The 18,523-nt window shown below is 29.7% G+C and overlaps 1 protein-coding gene across 4 annotated transcripts in view; it reads left to right on the forward strand.

Moving 5' to 3' along the window:
• Positions 1-616: 616 nt before the first annotated feature.
• Positions 617-18,523, forward strand: part of SLC5A11 (Sodium/solute co-transporter-like 5A11) — a 37,374-nt gene continuing 19,467 nt past the window's right edge. For 2 of the 4 annotated variants that reach the window (XM_065500577.1, XM_065500581.1), the window contains exon 1: positions 766-968. The gene's annotated coding sequence lies outside the window, so the exon portion shown is untranslated. The other 2 variants (XM_065500579.1, XM_065500580.1) reach the window with 2 other exon arrangements.

Below are 18,523 nucleotides of genomic sequence, written 5' to 3' on the forward strand. Positions count from 1 at the left end.
ACCTTCCGCAATGATCTTACCGGAATTCTAGATCAGTGTTGCCATACTTTCAAACAATGCTAACATCCGCATGCTATCAACATTGTTGATAAGTAGAAGCTTCTACTGATGGAAATATTTATAAACACGATGAATGTTGCTGGCAGTTGCTAACGACCGTTAAATTCAAATCGCTAATGTAAATTCGTAACAATATGTATTACAATAACATTATTAGTAACAGTTATTACAAGTGATTTTTCAATCACGTTGATTAATTCACAGTTATGGAAATAGCTCTCGTTTCTACATCACGAGCAACCGAATTACTTGCAACGCCCACATTTATAGCACATTTATCTAAAACCCGTAATTTTGTCCGTTACAAATACAAATATGTATTTGTATTTTAAACATATTATGTTTAAAATACAAATAAATTTAACGACATTTTTAAATTAAATATTCATTCTCTTTCACTCTAAGTTAAATATTACGTATTTCATAGTACACGTAGTAAGATGAAAATAAATTCAAAGCTTTTTCTTATCATTTCCACAAGCAAGCTGCCTTCAAGAAGCTTTTATTTTTTACTACATGTATTGGGTTGGAAAAAAAATTTCACACACGTTATGGAAAGAAACCAACCCATTCATTTGGCTGCAACATACAAAACGAATCTACAAACAATATTTTACTTTGGCCGTCGCTCTGTGATCAGTGCAATTTTAAACGTATAACAGAGAGGTTGTTGGTAAACGGAAAACGGTAAAAATTGTGAGTGCGCTTCATTAAAAAAAAAAAAAAACGAAAAATAATTAAAATAAAAATCAAGAGTGAATACGAATGAGTAACGGTATAAAGCAAATCAAAGAAATTTTCTACTACATACTCAATACCACCGTCAGTCAGTCAGTTAGTCTGCCAATACCTCCCGCAGATTCTTTAATTTTGGTGGAGTGTACGAGTATAAATAAATATACATAAATGTAAATGTTTTGAAAAAGTTTAATAACAAAAAAGTGTTTGTTCGTTCGTTTGTTTTATAATTTCTTTCATCTCATTTAATTTTATTAAAATATTAATTTATGTTAACTTTTGCATAACATACGCATGTAATACAATGTAAATAAATATGTAGATATGTATACATTGGGGTAGCCCCAAAAAAACGTTGTGAATGTTGAACTAAAATAAAAGTTTGATTCATTCTAAGATACCGTTTCTCAAAATTTCTGTTAATTTGGCCCCAAATTACCGCATTCGTGATCGAATCAGCTATCGTATCGAAAAATGATTTCGATATCGAATGCCATAATCTCAGTATTTCAGTATTTGTTGAGCTGGATCAAAAGTATAACAAAAGTGTGCTTTTTAATGTTTTTATGATGTTTTTCATATTTCTTTCATTGGAAACATATAAAATATTGGAAAGGCACTTTACCCCCTGTATATTCCTGACAAATTTTTATCATGATAAACGTCAAAATGGTTGTCAAGATAAAAAATTATCAGGTATAGTCTCCATTTATTAGTATTATTGCTTCGTTATGACAAAATTGTTAGTGCTTTTGCATAGACAACTTTGTCTTGACAACAAATGTCATTATGATAAATATTTGTCAAGTATAGACAGGCGGTTGCAAATTATAGTGGTGGTCCAAAAATATTCGAACTTTTGTATTTTTTTTGGAAAAATTTCAAGTTTTTGGATAATTCTGTGTCAAAATTTAATAAAAACTAAAAGTATTGTCGAAAATTACAAAACTTTGAATATTTTCGAACTTGCACGAGAATTCAAATATGTTTCCTTTGCGCAAAATATGAAATAATCATAAAAACCTTAAAACATGACCTTTTTGTCGTTCGATCCAGCTCACCAAATACTGGCGCCAGGACAAACATTTTGAGAAATGGTATCCTCAAACAATCAAAACTTTAATTTCAGTTGGGAATATCGACAATAGGGTGGTTTTTGTGAAAGGGCAAACTTTTTTTCTTAAAATGTTTAAGTGTTCCTTTTAGTGTAAAAATACGATTGTAAAAGTTTTAGCTCAAACGGACTTTACCTTCCCTTTCGGCACGGGAGTCCTGAAATTTTCAAAAGGGTATCGCTAATAGCTTCTACCTGACTGATACCTGTGCTATTCTTTAAAACGGATATTCCCAGAAGTTGTTCATCATCTCCTTTGCTTACCAATATTGCAACAACAAACTTTAAATTAATATTTCTCATTAAGTACAAGCGACAAGTCAAAACCAAAGTCCGATTGAGCTAAAACTTTAACAATCGTATTTTTACACTAAAAGAAACAATTATAGACGTGAGCATCTATAAAAATCGGAAATCGATTTTATAAAACCACCCTAATCGACACCATATAAACGGCACTACCCTAATATACATACATATTTACATACCCAGTAGTTAACCAAATAGTCAATATATCCCTTATAGACAGTACTTGTAACTAATGTCTGATTACTTTGCTGACTTTAATTTATAGTTTTTTAGTCACTTGACACGTACATATGTGATATTTGCAGTGTAGAGAGAAGTCAATTGGTTACTTTATACATTCCAGGTAATCTACCGTGAAGTCAATTGTCACTTAAGTTTCTCTAAATAATGTAAGTGTCAGAGGAAGGTTTGTTTACAAGCAATAGGTTATTGGACTGTATATGAGATGTCTTATTAACTGACTAATTAGCACCCGTAAATGTTAAAATAACTTGTTGTGTAGCTGATCAAGTAATTTATGTAGCTAGTAAGGTAACTGACTCTATAAAACCGGTATGTGCATGCAATGCCTTGACTAATCTGTACAAGTTATCAGACAGTCTTATATGTAATCAAAGAGGGTCAATAGGACATGTATGTACGTGGCTAGTTGCACGTGGCTAGTTATGTAACTAGTTGTCATCCTAAATTATTGGTAAAATCACTAGTTTGGGACAGTCTCATAGAACTGCTGGGTAATTATGTACATACATATATGTATGTAAAATATCATTATCGTTTAACCAAAAAATTTATTTATTTTCTGTTTCAACACAGACACTCATAGATTCACGACAAGATTTGTATTGGAAAAAGAAAGGCGTAAAAACCGCGAATTTTTTTTTTGGTTTTTCTAAATACAAACAATTTTTATTTTTATACGTATGAAGTTTTCTTAAACAACAATAAAACCAAACGATTGAAAAGCAAAAATTTATGAAGAATGTACGGAACGGAAAATTACCACTTAATAGAAGACAAAAAAGTGTCATTTATGTGTTTTGCAATTTATTTATGTTTTTCTATTCGTTTTTTTTCTCTTGCAGCTACCTACCTATAATAAATTTTCCATTGTAAACAAATGTATGCTTTTAAGGAAATAGTAGATTGAAAATAATAACAGTAACGCAAAACAAATAATAATCAAATTTATGTAAATGTTGTTTAATAAACGTACCTACATACATACATAGTTCATTAAATTGTTTCCAAAAACAATTCATTTAAATTATAGTAGTGATTGATATTTGAAAGATTTAAGAAAAAAAAACTCAGCTGTTTTATAATTGTCTCGTGAAAATAAAAACCAAAATAAGAGAAATTTCCTCTCCTCTAGTGCGATGTTTATGTGTGTGTAATGCTCTCATAAAGCCGGTAAAACATTTAATAGTGAATCAAGTTGTTATTCCTACATATATAAATAGTTGTTGATATTTGAAATTATCGTACATAAAAAAAATTTAACAACAGACAAAATAATAAAAAAATAATACAATACAATAATAAAAAAAATAAAACTGAGTATAACAACAATCAATAAAAGGTAAAAGTCCACTAGGTATAATTTTTTAAAACCTAATATTATAATCACATTGGGCAAATATTTGAGCAAAAAGCGAAACCACTATTTACATATTTGGGGTATTCACACGGTCTACTAGTTGGTCATATTGTCATAATGTGCTAAAATGTTCACTACTTAAGGGTTTAGAAAATGTCCATGGTGAAATCATGGTGAAATGTCCATGGTGAAATCAGATTTGCAATATATTAAACCGATTTTGGTCTACAGAAAAATGAGCTCAAAATCTGCGTCTTTATGTTCCCAAAAAAGACCGCTGTTATTTACGTAAAAACCTTTAAAAAAAAATGTTTTTGACCTCAAGTATCCCGTTTTACTATTTATCCACCAGATATGTGTTCCTACCCCCCTAATATCAGAAATTTAAAGCTCGCAAGAAATCATTACACTTTTGCTAACGATGTAATTCGATAACTAAAGCAGAAACACTTTAAAATTTAATTATACCAAAATAATAAAAACAAATAAGAAAGTATAGTCGGTCAAGCCGGACCATATGAATCCCTATACCTAGAAGATGATTTTAAACAGTTCTCTTTTAAAATGTATATGGGAGCTGGATTTGAATACCAACATTTTGAAGAAATCTTGTTAAAATGATTTTCAGAAATGGGCCTCATATGGGAGCTATGTAGGGTTGCCAAATGTCCCGATTTTCGCGGGATTGTCCCGCCTTTAGTCATGAAATCCCGCGACCCACTCGGGATTCGTAATTCCCGCTTTTTTGGATTTTCCAAATCTAATAACTACTTATTTCATATCTAGTTTTAAAGAACATACATAATTATGTTGAAAATGTATTAAAAAAATTCAAACAATTATGTGGAACTGATATGTATGTATTTCCCGTGAGCAAATATTTATTCAGAAAAGAGTTGGTATACTTAACCGGTTATTTCTTAATGATCAATCGACTCAGAATAATTAAAAATCATTATGTTCATCTTCAGGCTAGTTGTCCGTGACTGAAATACTCAAGAATTTGAGGCGTTACTCATTTTTTATGTCTGAAATGCTGCAGTACCTGTTAAAAACCACTTAAAGTGGTTGGGAAGTTTTGCTTCATCCGTTTTATAGTCCAAACGTTGCCCCGTCCGACTTCTATTTGTTTCGATTGAAGCAGAACGTTCTCTCTGCAATACGCTTCACTTTGGAACAGAGTATCCGATATTGGCTTGATTCGTTCTTGGCCTCAAAAGATGTAACTGCACATCTTTTGGCTCCCAATATTTTCCAATATATTTTTTTTTATTTTTTGTATGGAAAATTTCCAAATCAAGTTAAAGTAGCAAACAAACGAACTAAACATGTTACGTATTTTTTTATACAGGACACAATTTTCTTTAATTTAACTCTATTATAAGATTTACACATTTATTGCGTAAATTTACAATTTGGGAAAAATACAGTAGCTGAGTTCCCTATTAAGTGCGAATGCTAGATAATCATTTCAAATGCAAAATTTTAAATACACAAAAAAAAACTTTAAAATTTTGCATTTGCAATGATGCAAGACCATTCGCACTTAATAGTTAACTCCGCTCGTATTAAGATAGTTGACGTAGTTGACGCCATTTTTCACCTATTTTTAAAATTGTCTCGCTTTTTGCTAAAATAAAATTGGCAACCCTAGAGCTATGATTAATTATGGACCGATCGTCACAAACTTTGGTGGAGCGAGTTCGGCTTACATAAAACTTATTTGCTGAATTTGGTTTGGATATCTATATAACTAAGATATTTATGAAGGTTTAATTATTTTCAGATAGGGCAATTATATGGGGGCTATGAGAAATAATGGACCGATTCTAACAAAATTCAATAGACTTCGTCCTTGGAGCATTAGAAAAGCTTATACAACATTTTTTCGAATTATCTTTGACAAAAAGACACGATTTTGTTACATTATACTTATACATCCGACGGTAAATGCAGACTTTTTATGGGGGTAATATTGAATTACTTCGTTAGCAAAAGTTTAATGATTTCTCGCGAGCTTTAATTTTCTGACATTAGGGTGGTACATTTGGGTGGTAGGAACAAAGATCTGGTGGATAAATATTAGAACGGGATAATTGAGGTCAATGGCCATTAGAGCAAAACATTAGCCTTCCCGAGACAATAATATTGATATATCATACTTTAATTTCGAAACTGTCTTGCAGAACTGCATTTTATTAGGGGGTGTACGGCGAATTTTGTTTTTGAGGTACATTGAACCCTATTTGTGATATGGTCAGCTCATATAAGTTTTATGTTCATAAAAATGATACTGGAAATCTGTAAGAATTGCGTATAATAGGCTATAACCCCATTCTGGTACAGCTGACCAGACTAATTGACGTGTAAGCACTAGAGAAACTTCCAGTGTATATTTATGTATCTTCAGACAGGCTTTTAAAGAATGAAATCATTTTAAATAGATGTCATTAATAAATCAAAATTAGACACGTAATCGTTAAAATATTTGTTTAATCTTTTCATTTAAATTGAATGACAATCGTTTTATATTTTGTGTGGAAATGTACAATTCTGAAGTCACGCCACTTTAAACGTATTGAACAAAAAATATAAAAAACAACTAATTTTCTTTCTTCTTTTCGCACTTTTAGTTTTTCGATCTATGGTTTAATTTTTTAATTACTGTATTCTAAATCTTATCTTTTAATAATACATTTTTTAATAGTTTTACAAAATTATACCAATAAAAAGCCTGGTGCTTAAAAGAAAATTAAATTTCAAATGGAAAATTTAACAAATAGGAATAAACATTATATAGTATTCTAGCCAGTAGGAAAAATATTGCTTGATTTCACTAAAATTGCATTAAAATTTTCTTTATGTATTTATTAATGAGAAATCAAAGAAATAAGTTTCTCTTTAACAACCGAATTTGTTGCCAATTGAAGAACTTAATTGCGATATTCTTGTAGCAACATAAATTCTTTTAAGAACCAAAACATGAATAAAACAATTTGTTTTGTTAGTTAGATTGATAACAGTTTTGTAATCAAATTAACCAGCACGTTTTGTTCTTTGTACTTCCGAATTTGTTGTAATTTAGCATGACTTGTGAAACTCACAAAATATAGATTAAAATCTGTTTCTTTTTTTTTAAATAGTAAAAGTACCTTATACTTATTAACTATTCGGTTACATAAAACAAAACATTCGATTTCAGATTAATTGGTTTCCACAATGAATTTGTATTTTCTGTATGTTATCATAAAAATCTTGTTGTTAGTTTTTTTTTCGAACATGAGTGGCATTTATTTCTTGTGAACCTAATGAAGATTTATGTTACCATAGCTCCCACGTTCCCCGTTTAAATAAGCAAATTGTATTTAATTTATAATTGAGGTTTTGAATAATTTAAACTTGTGATTTTCAATCATTCAAGCTAATTAGAACAAGTAAGAGTACTATATTCGGCCGTGCCGAATTTTAAATACCCTCCACCTAAATATGATGGTATAACAACTGAAATAATATAACAATTGTTAGAAAGACTAGTTTACGCAGAAGATATTTTATTTCAAATGTACAAAAAATTGTATCTAATTCAGCAATTTATAACTGAAATTCCTATTAGAACGTATGAAATTTAACAATATATACTTAATACGTTTGGATCAACATTTTTCCCTTTTAACCTCAAGTGAAGATATAGAGTATAAAAAAGGGTATACAAATATATTTAGACAAATTTCAAAATATTTGGTTGTTTGACTTATGTCGGAGCTATGACCTATTATGATTCGATTGTCATAAAATATTTGAACGTGACTGTTATGTATTTATATGAGAGCTGTGGCCAATTATGGACCAATATTCACAAAATTCAGTATTATGATTTTTTAATACAAATAACTGATCTGTGTACTATTTTGGTTTAATATATGGATGCTATAACGTATTATGGTCCTAAGTATTTAAGGGCTATTTTTGTAGAATTTCATATAAACAACGCTATTAACAAGAGTGGACCTTATATGGGAGCTATGCCGAATTATGGACCAATATTAAAAAAATCTTCTAGTACGGTTCTTGGTTAATTTGTTTTCCTGAAGTGGTTCTTATATGGAGGCTATGAATAATTATGGGCCTACCATCATAAAATTTGGTACATCGATTTTTGTATATATTGAATAAATTTGTTTCGAATTTCAACCTGATATCTATATTTGTAACAAATTTATTAGGATTTTAGTGATTTTCGGGAGTGGACCTTATATGGGAGCTATGGCTAAATATGGACCGATATTCAAAAAATTCAGAAGTATGATTACTGGATACAAATTACTGACCTGTGCGTTATTTCATTTTGATATCGATATGTTTTAAATATTTTTTAAGGTTAATATCTTTTTCGGAAACGGGCCTTATAGGGGAGCTATGACCAATTATCGGCCAATCTGCATACAATTTAGTACAGTGATTTCTATGTATATGAGTATTATTTTTGTCGAATTTTAGCACGATAAAGATATTTATAAGAGATTTATGAGTACTTAACTGATTTTCGGAAGTGGACCTTGTATGGGAGCTATGGTCAAATATGGACCGATATTCACAAAATCCTGTAGTATGATTTCTAAGTATAAACTATGGATCTATGTAAATAACCAATTATCGGCCGATCTTCATAGAATTAGGTACAGCGATTTTGGTATATATGGGGACTATTTATGACGAATTTCAACTTAATAGCGTTATCTATAAGACATTTATGCTTATTTAAGTGATTTTCGGAAATGAACTTTATATGGGGGCTACGGTCAAATATGGGCCGATCCACAAAAAAATTTGGGTTGTAATTTTTTTAAGCACGAAACTTATTTCTCCTGAATTTTGTGTGGATACTGCAATTTTGTAGGCATTTACAGACCTAATAACCATATTTCGGGAAGAAATTTGTATGGGGGCTAGGAGAAATCATAGACCGATTCTTATAATTTTCGCCAGAGTAAGTCCGTTTAACATAAAAATAACGTGTGTGCAATTTTATGGTATTATCTGCAATATATTTGCACAAATAAGGAAAATTATGTTAAAATTATCAAGTTTTTTTTTAGGTTGCCTCACATTTTGGTTCATAACTCTGGTTCCACTGAACCGATTTTGCTGATTTTCAATACCAAACTGCTTAGGAGAACAATAAACATTTTTTTGCAAGTCTACCAATTTTGTTTGCCTATTTTGGACGTGAGCGTGTTTTACACAGACAGACAGACAGACGGACAGACGGACAGACAGACGGACAGACAGACGGACATTGCTCAATCGACTTAGAATTTCACAAGGATCAATAATATATATACTTCTCAGATGAATATTTCTCAATGTTACACACGGAATGACAAACTTATATATACCCTCATTCACCACTTATGGTGGTGGAGGGTATAAAAAGATGATCGACATTGATATTGATGAAAATTAAATTTTGGTTTACTTGCACCAATTTCAATATTTCTACAGAAACACTTTTTCTCACAGACAGATAATTCTCGCAAAGTAATGATACAGAAACACTTGTGTGAGAAAAAACATTTTTTGTGTCATTTTACACTGTTTTTGTTGCAATTCAATCATTTCATGCGGAAAGTTTTACGATTCGAGAAATACTGAAACGGGCTACAGGTACATATAATTTAGAAAGCAAGGTTGGCTACCATTATCCCTAAAATACCCTTTCAACTTAATTACGTTATTGCTAAGCTACCGTAAATACCATTACCTATAAAGAATTTAAAATTATAAAGATATACATTTAATAATTGAGTTTATTGAAATCAACAGAATTTAAAATGTAATAGAATATCAACCGAAATAAGCCAAACTACCGTTACCGCTTAGTAAACGTTACCGAAATAATCCAAATTATCGTTACCGTTACCTTTTTAGCGTGATTAACAGTGCTCTGTTAACTTTAGAATCGGCTGTGCTAAAAAAAATATTTTTGTCTGTGCTAGTTAAGTTTAAATTGACTTTCTCACACAATGTAAATTTTCATAAGGAAAATTGGTTAATTGTTCAAACTAATAATTAACGGCCTAAGTATTTGCAATTATTTCAATAAAAATAATTGCAAGTACAATTGTTAATTAATTTCTTATTAGATCTGTGAACAAATATTGTCGAGTTAAATATTATGCAAAATTGTTTTTAAAGCGTCTGTGTTTGAATAATCGTTAATGTTTTATATTTAGCTAGTTAATATTTTCTTTACCATATTTATACCCTACACTCCACATCAGTAAAATAAAACAAAAGAAAATGTCTGGAAAGAGGGAAAACTATTGAAAATTTAATTTTTCTTTAGCTCTGCAAACCACAGTCATGACTAGTCATTGGAAAATATTTGTAGAACGTGAAAATAACCATACGGTTCGATATTACTGCTCTGACAACTGTCATTTATTGCATATACATATGTACTAATCAGTGTTCATGTTTCCATTCGATTACGAATAGTTTTCTTTATAGTTTTGATATATAAAAAATGCGCAATTCGTTTCAAAAGAGAACTTTTTTCAAATCAGAATGTACTCGTACATATATAAAAATATGAAACCAATATTAATGTAATTATTTTAGAGTGGGTAAATTTTTTTCGACCAAGCGGTTATCAAAATCGTAATCTACTATGAATTCTAAGAATGTTTCTAAGAAACCATGGTTCTAAAATCAAAATCGAGCTTCCAATTTTTAACGCGAAACTTTTTCTTTCGTATTTTATATTTTTGTTTAAATATGCTAACATTTTATTGAGCCTTTTAAGAAACTTGACTATGTTTGGGCTTGTTCGAAATGAAAGAAAGGCTGAAAAGATGAATCTTTGCAAATGCAGAAGATTAACAATAAACTTTGCCCGAGGATGGTTAAAAAATCACATACCGAGCTTTTGTGCCACAGTGAGGGAAATGAGTGCAAATAAATCTGTAACTTTTAAACCAATAATCCGATTTTAATAAAATCTCCCACGACTATAGAGGAGGTGTTGCTGAGCTTAAGTTTTGAATTTGGACATTCAACACTAAGGTGGGTGGAGACTCAAGACTAGAGTATCCAACACCGAAACAGAATACCGGTCAACCGGTTTGTTCATCTTTGTAAACTCCACCGGTTTCGGTTTTTTGTCAAACCGGTTTTTGTAATACGGTTAACCGGTTTTAATAAAATATATTTTCTAAAGTTCATTAAAACATATTTATGAAAAACTTTGATACCATTCTTAAAAATATTGATTTATTTTATAGCAAACTATAGCATTTGGCAATATTTCGTAAATGATATAAAATAATTGCATAAAGATAGAGCCTTGCGAAATCAAAAATGCTACATTTACAATGATTTAGTGCACAATTCTTAACACATTTACTATTAGCGTTCATAAATAAAAATAAATTTAAGAAGACCTTCTTCATATTAAATAAAAATTTAATATAAACCGGTTAATCGCTTTTTTAAAAGACTATAATCAAAACCGCATTTTTCAAAAACACACGTTTTCGGTTAAACCGATAACCGGTTTCTTAAATTTGCCGTTTTTTGGACACTCTACTCAAGACCCCAAATTGGCATAACATAATTAAAAATTATGTCAAATGTTTGTTCTCGATCCTATTTGAAATATTTGTATATACAAATCTACTAGAAGAGATCTACAAAAAACATTACCATAACTATATTTTATCTTAATGTATATATAAACATATACATACTATATTTTATCTTAATAGCATCAGCATGTCATCCGGGAATTTATTTAGAAGCAGATACGACATTCGTAATGCGAAATATATTGGTTAAATATTGACAGAATCGGAATTCTGTATTAACCACACTATACATATGACCTTTTTAGTTAAAATAATTAATACTAATAAAAATGTTAACTCAGAAGAAAGTAATAGTGAATATGATATTTAAAATGTTTTGAAACAAGTTTTCCATGCTTTCAAATGGGTTAAGGGGGCCCTGAAGCAAAAACTTGTGAGAACCCTTGGATTTGATCTGTAAGTTAGAAACTGTTACTGCAGATATCAAATTATTGAAAAAGTTATTTTTATTATTGAAAAGTATTGTAAGTTTCAAAGCATATTTTTAAAATATGCAATTTTAAATGACCATAACTTTAAGATGTGAAATATTATTAACCTAACATTTCGGATTCAGTTTTTTTTTTACTATGGTCTACCGACATGTGTCATGATTTTTTATTATTTATAAACCCTAAAGAAATCGAAAACATCTGATTTCAGTTTCAACGATTCTCCAAAATGTTTGATTTTCCTCATATACTTTTGTATGTTTTGATGTGTTACAAACGGAATTACAAAATTAATACAACAAATGCAAGTGGTGGGTATCAAAAGAACTTATAGTCAGTCAGTAACGCACTTCCAATAATCTTTGTACATGTATTTTGTCATTAGAAAGATACCTTACTAAATAAGGAAATAATTGATCTAAAAGATTTAAAAAATATTTCAAACAAAATATTTTGGAACTATTTTATGTGTTCTGTGTTTCCTTAAGCATGTTGACAAAAATTTTTCCCGATACAACTTGATATTTCGAAAGATTTGAACTGGGTGTGCGATATGGCAACGGCAGCTGTTCTTGACGAAGCGCATTCTCATGGAGGACAATTGACAGTTCCATTTCTCGAAATCAAGGTATCGCCAAATTTTGATTTCAATAAATCGATGGTTGCGTAGCAGTTGGCACCTAGCTTAATTTTTGGTGAAATCATATCTCTCCCGGATCAATGTCATCCATATTTAAAAAAAATCATTGATCATGATGCGGTAACGATCTTCATCGACCTCAACGTGAGCTCCGCCTTAATTTTTGAAGAAATAAGATCGGATGATGCCGCCAGTTGTAAACCGTACCAAACGGTGCATTTTTTCTATAAATGTAATACAGTCTGCTTATACACCTACATACATAATGTTGTAGGGTATCATATTGTAACTTGCAAGTTTTAGTATTATTTTTATTTTTACAATATTATTAAAAAATATAACTGAAATGTAAAATTGTTTTAAAATGAATCAGGAGATAAGTGAATAATGCTTTATTATCTTTTTGATTTTTCGATGTATTAAAAGTACATTTCGGTACATTCTTACTATGCACTTGTGTACTTGTACGTGGACTTTGAAATATTGCATGTTTTATTTGCATTAACTATCATAAGGGTGGTTCATAATAATAAAAATTGTTTTTATAGTTTAGATTGTTTAAATAGTCAGCCTGATAAACCGTTAAGAATCGTAAAAACTAATGTTGGAGCAAAATGTTGGAATATATTCTTGATTTTTTTGCATTGGGTTTTATTGGAAAATACATTTTTAAAGTTACATATACAGTTTCATGTTTTTCAAAATGTTTAATTCCAAACTTGTAGGTTAGAAAGTAAGTAGTAACCAAATTATTAGATTTGTCTTTTGTTCGAAAAAAAACGAATAATAAATAACAAAAATTAACATTTACATCTTACGAACACCCTAATGTATATACATTTTACACAAAAAACAAAGAAACTTTGCGTGTACAGTGTCGGTCCAAACTCATTGTACACAAATTTATTTTAAAAAAACTCTTTTCCTTGTTTTATAAAACAAAAAATTTGTGATACGAAAAGTTCCAACCCTGATTTAACAAAAAAAAACACAAAATGTTAATTATTTTTGTACTTAAAAAGTAAGAAAATTAATGAAACTATGGCAGAACTATCAAGGTACACTTATTATGCTGGGTATACACGATACTAATTTTCGTACTATTCGTAGTATGTTGAAGTACGGTTTTATGATAGACGTTAGACTACAAATCGTATTTCCTTTCCTTTGAAAAAAAATTAAAAATAAAAAAAAAAATCACAAAATAACTGACATATAAGATTAAGCTGTTGAAGAAATAAGATTCGTAGTACGACAGCATGAGACACGATACTAATTATCGTACTTAAGGAAGCTCCGCCCTCAAAATTTCAAAAAATTTTGAATTTCATACTTCGTTAGTACTACAGCATGATTAGAGTTGTTAAACCGGTTTTCGAATTATTCGAAAAACCGGTTTTTTTTCATATTTTCCGGTTTTCTTAAACTGGTTTTTACAAAAGGGGTCAAACTGACCCCTAAAGAGAGGAATAGGGGGTTAAGATCTTCCACAAAAATGATCCCCATAAAATTTCACAATATAACTCTGACAATAAGAATTCTCTCAGATATTAACTTACAACATTTTTTTTAGTTAGTTAGTATCAGTTCGATCAAAAAATAAAAACATTGACCCAATGTAAAAAAAAGAATTCAGACCAGCTGGACTATAAGTTCATTCTACAAAAATTATCTACTCAAAATGCCCTTTCAGAATTATAGGGTCGCTATTCTGTTCCAATCAAAAAGTCTCAATTTGTTGGACAATGCAATTAGCTATTCCCCTTTTTTAATTTTAAACAAAAATTAACAAAGACCCGTTTCACACTAGGCAATTTAGTTGCGCAAGTCTCTTGTGTTTGTAGATGCTAGAGGTAATGTCGGGTTAAGGAGAAGAAAATGTTGCATGCTGTTTTGTTGTTGGGCAAGATAATTGCCAAACCAAACAGATAGAAGTCAGAAAACATATCGAGCAAAAAATAATTTTTCTTTTTATCGTCACCTGTAATAAATTCGCCATATTATACCGTATGTAGTAACACTTTTTAATAGACTTTATGATCAGAACTAAATGAAAGTTCATCAAATCATATATTGAAGCTCAGTTTTTAACATTAAAATAAGTTCAAAGTCCACACAAAAGAACTAATATTGCAAGAACTTGCGACTTAAAACTAGATTTTAATTATTTGGATAAATTTTTAAAAATATTGAATTAAATCGTTTATACTATGCACTTTTAACAGTTAATGTGTAAATATAAATTATATGTTAAATTAATATTTGAAAGACTGAACGATTTTTAAATTTGTTTTAATAAAAAACTAGTAAGAGAGCTATATTCGGCTGTGCCGAATCTTATATACCCTTCACCAAATTATACTTTAAAATACATTTTTTTAAATATTTTTAGGTAAATAAATTTTTTTTTTAATTGTTTTCCAACATTTTTTTTTCGGAATTGTTTTTTAATTTTTTTTAAAAAATTTTTTTTTGGAAAAAAAAATTTATGACAAAAAAAATTTTTTGATAAAAAAAAAATTCGTGTCAAAAAATATTTTTCCCGATTTTGACCCATTGTAGGTCCAACTTACTATAGCCTTATCTACATCGTTGCAATGGACTTTGAAATATCTATCATTAGATATCCATATTGTCTATTTTAATGACTTAGTAATCCATATATAGATCAAAAATAGGTCAAAAATCGAGGTTGTCCCGGTTTTTTGCTCATATCTCCTTTATTTCTGGACGGATTTTGCTGATTTTAAATAGCAAACTTCTCGAAAGCATGTCTGACAGAATTATTGAAGATTTGGATCCCGAAGATATCTGGGGTCTTCAGAAAATTGATTTCAACTAACAGACGGACAGACAGACGGACATGGCTTAATCGACTCCGCTATCTATAAGGATCCAGAATATATATACTTTATAGGGTCGGAAATGAAAAACAGGTTATTCGAACCGGTTTTTGATAGAAAAAACCGAAAACCGGTTTTTAAAAATTACGCTTTTTCGAATTATTTGAAAATCGGTTTTTTGAATATGTCGAATATTTGACAACTCTAAGCATGATACACGTTACCAGGACACAGAAAGGTGACTGCGATGAAACAGCTGATTATTTTTTTATTCAGTTTGAATTGTCAATTCACTTGTGGTTGTTGTGGCGAAAAATACAACAAACCCAAAAGCAAAAACAACAACAGGCAACTTTGACAGTTTACCAAGTTTTTAACAAAAACAAAGTACCTGTTGTTTTTGTATTGTTGTAGTGATGCAGTCACCTTTCTAAGTGTGCGCTGCACGTTACTAATTTCATACTTATACGACTTATCCTAACGTGTATACCAATAGAAAATTAAAAAAATATTAAAAGAAAATGTCAAAAAAAAAAATAATTGAATTTAAATTTTTGTTACAAAAATTTAATAACAATTGAAGAAAAACTATACAAAAATAGGTAAGTGAGTATAATTTTAGTTAAAACGTTACAAATTTTAAAAATAACGCGGTAACAAATTAAAAATAGTAAGAAAGAATGGTCGGTCCAGCCCGACCATATAATACCCTACACCAAGTAAATGAGCAAAAACATTTTTCTTTTAAAATATCAATAAGTGATTTTCGGAAGTGGGCCTTATATGGGAGCTATGACCAATTATGGACTGATCACCATAAAATTAGGTCTATATGAAAGTTATTTATGGTAAATTTTGTGTGTATACCATATATATATACTTTTAAGAGATTTATGTACTTTAAAGTGATTTTTGGAAGCGGGTCTATATGGGAGCTATGACTAATTACGGACCGATCGTAACAAAATTTGGTGACATGAATTTCGTATATATAGAACTTATTTGGAGCGAAATTTGTGTAGATTCCTATATAAATTAAATATTTATGACCGATAAAGTCCAATTTCGGGAGGAGATTTGTTTTTAGACATTCATAATTGTCTAATAATATATAATAAGTTTTATATGAACATAATTCAGAAAACCCTATCAGAAAAATATTTTATTGTCAATTAACATAAATTTCTACATTGTCTGCTTTTACACAGGGCAAGTTTTCTGCGCAAGTCTAGAGTTTATAGGAGAGAGAGGCAAGAAGAAAGAATAGGGGTACACACTTGCTTGTACTGGCAAGTCTCTTCAATTCTGTTTTCTGATTTTCACGATGGTTTCTATTAGGTTTTGACATTCATTTAAGGCCATTATTACAACTTGCCGCTATAGTTAAAGGTAACTTTAACCCCCAGCTTAACACGAAGTCTGGTTATGTGTTAACTAATAGTTATACTGACAGTTTTCATACAAAAATAATTTTAACCGACAGTATAACTATTAATTAACGCATAACCAGACTTCGTGTTAATGGGGGTAAGCAATAGAAAAAGGTACCCTTAAAGGTAACTTTAACTATAACGGCAAGTTGTAATAATGGTCCTTAAAGTTTTAAGAAATTAACTGATTCAAGTTCTACTATCGATGGTGGTTATACAAGATTCGGCACAGCCGAATACAACACGCTTACTTGTTTTGTTTTCAGTTAAATTATTTGTATATGTACATATTAGGGTATTCATTCGACTAATGATCGTTCGATTAATCGAATAATTTCTTTCGAATAATTATTCGAACAATTTAAAAATGGCCATTTTCGAATAACGAATAATTCGAACAATTTTATGTAGAATAATCGAATAAAACGAATAAATGTTCATATATATTTAAATTTATTAAATTGCTTAAATTTTTTTATAATTCCAAATTTAAATAAATAATAATGACTCACAAAAATTGTATTGTTTCTGAAATTTAACAAATAACTAAAGACAAAGGGACTTTCGATCATTGTAGATGAGTGTTCCTATAGCTCCTTTTATAAATATATAAATATTACTGCAAGAAGTTACAATTCTAAAAACAAATCTTTCAAATTTTTATCTTAGGACTTGAACCAATGAAAATAATAGGTACGGAATAAAATATGGAGAATGTGATTTGGAAACGGTCGTCAAAAGTGATATTGAGGATGACATTTATAATGATTACATTGAAATAGATAAAGGCTATGATCTTAAAATATATGCATATAAGTGATGTTATTAACCGCGTTCGTAAGTGTTGCAAAATATTTAATAAATCGAATGATAAACACAAATATTGCAAACTAACGTTTTGTTGCAAGAAAAGCATGGAATTCGTCGTATACATGATTTTGAACATCGTTGAAGATCTTTGTCTAACATGATAATAAACTTTTTGCGTATTTGTAAATGCGTCAATCATGCACTGCCTGACTTCAAATTAGCCACGTTCACTGACAATGATATCAAACTTTGGACAGATTCCCTTTATTGTGTAATTCGGCAATTCAAGCTCTATTGATGTATAATACACTTTGTTATAAATAATTTACAAATAGTGAATAATTAATTTACTAAAGAATTGGTTACTCAATTTAAAACCCGAATTAATGAACGACATAAAAATGTTCTTAATACGTTTATATTGTATTTGAATTCAGGATCATGTCCAACTAGCTCAAATTTTGTAAAGCATACCTCCAAAACGGAAACTAAAGGGTTTGCTAGTCAATTGTTTTGTAGATTGTTCGGGAGTTAATCTGATCAGAATATTTCTGTTGAAAATTTAATAATGGACTTTGTTTTTGAATGTTTTTTAACATTATCAGTACTTGAATTGTTAACTTAACGTTATTTTTGTTTTTCTTTAACAATAACATATTAAAAAGCTACATCAAAACTTCATTCTTTACTTTTTAAAAAATCTTAATTATTCGAATAATTCTGGAATGTCAGAACAAAATCTAACGAAGCTTCGTATTTGCTTTAATAGAGTGGTGCGTTTTATATACGGTCTCAGTTATAGACAACATATATCATCTTACGTATTAAGTACATTAGGGTCAGATTTTAAAAGTTTTATTGATCGAAGAGTAATTTTACAATTTTATAAAATTGTAAAATAT

This window comes from Calliphora vicina, chromosome 2 (genome assembly GCF_958450345.1).
Source record: "Calliphora vicina chromosome 2, idCalVici1.1, whole genome shotgun sequence".
In the NCBI taxonomy this organism is placed as follows: domain Eukaryota; kingdom Metazoa; phylum Arthropoda; class Insecta; order Diptera; family Calliphoridae; genus Calliphora; species Calliphora vicina.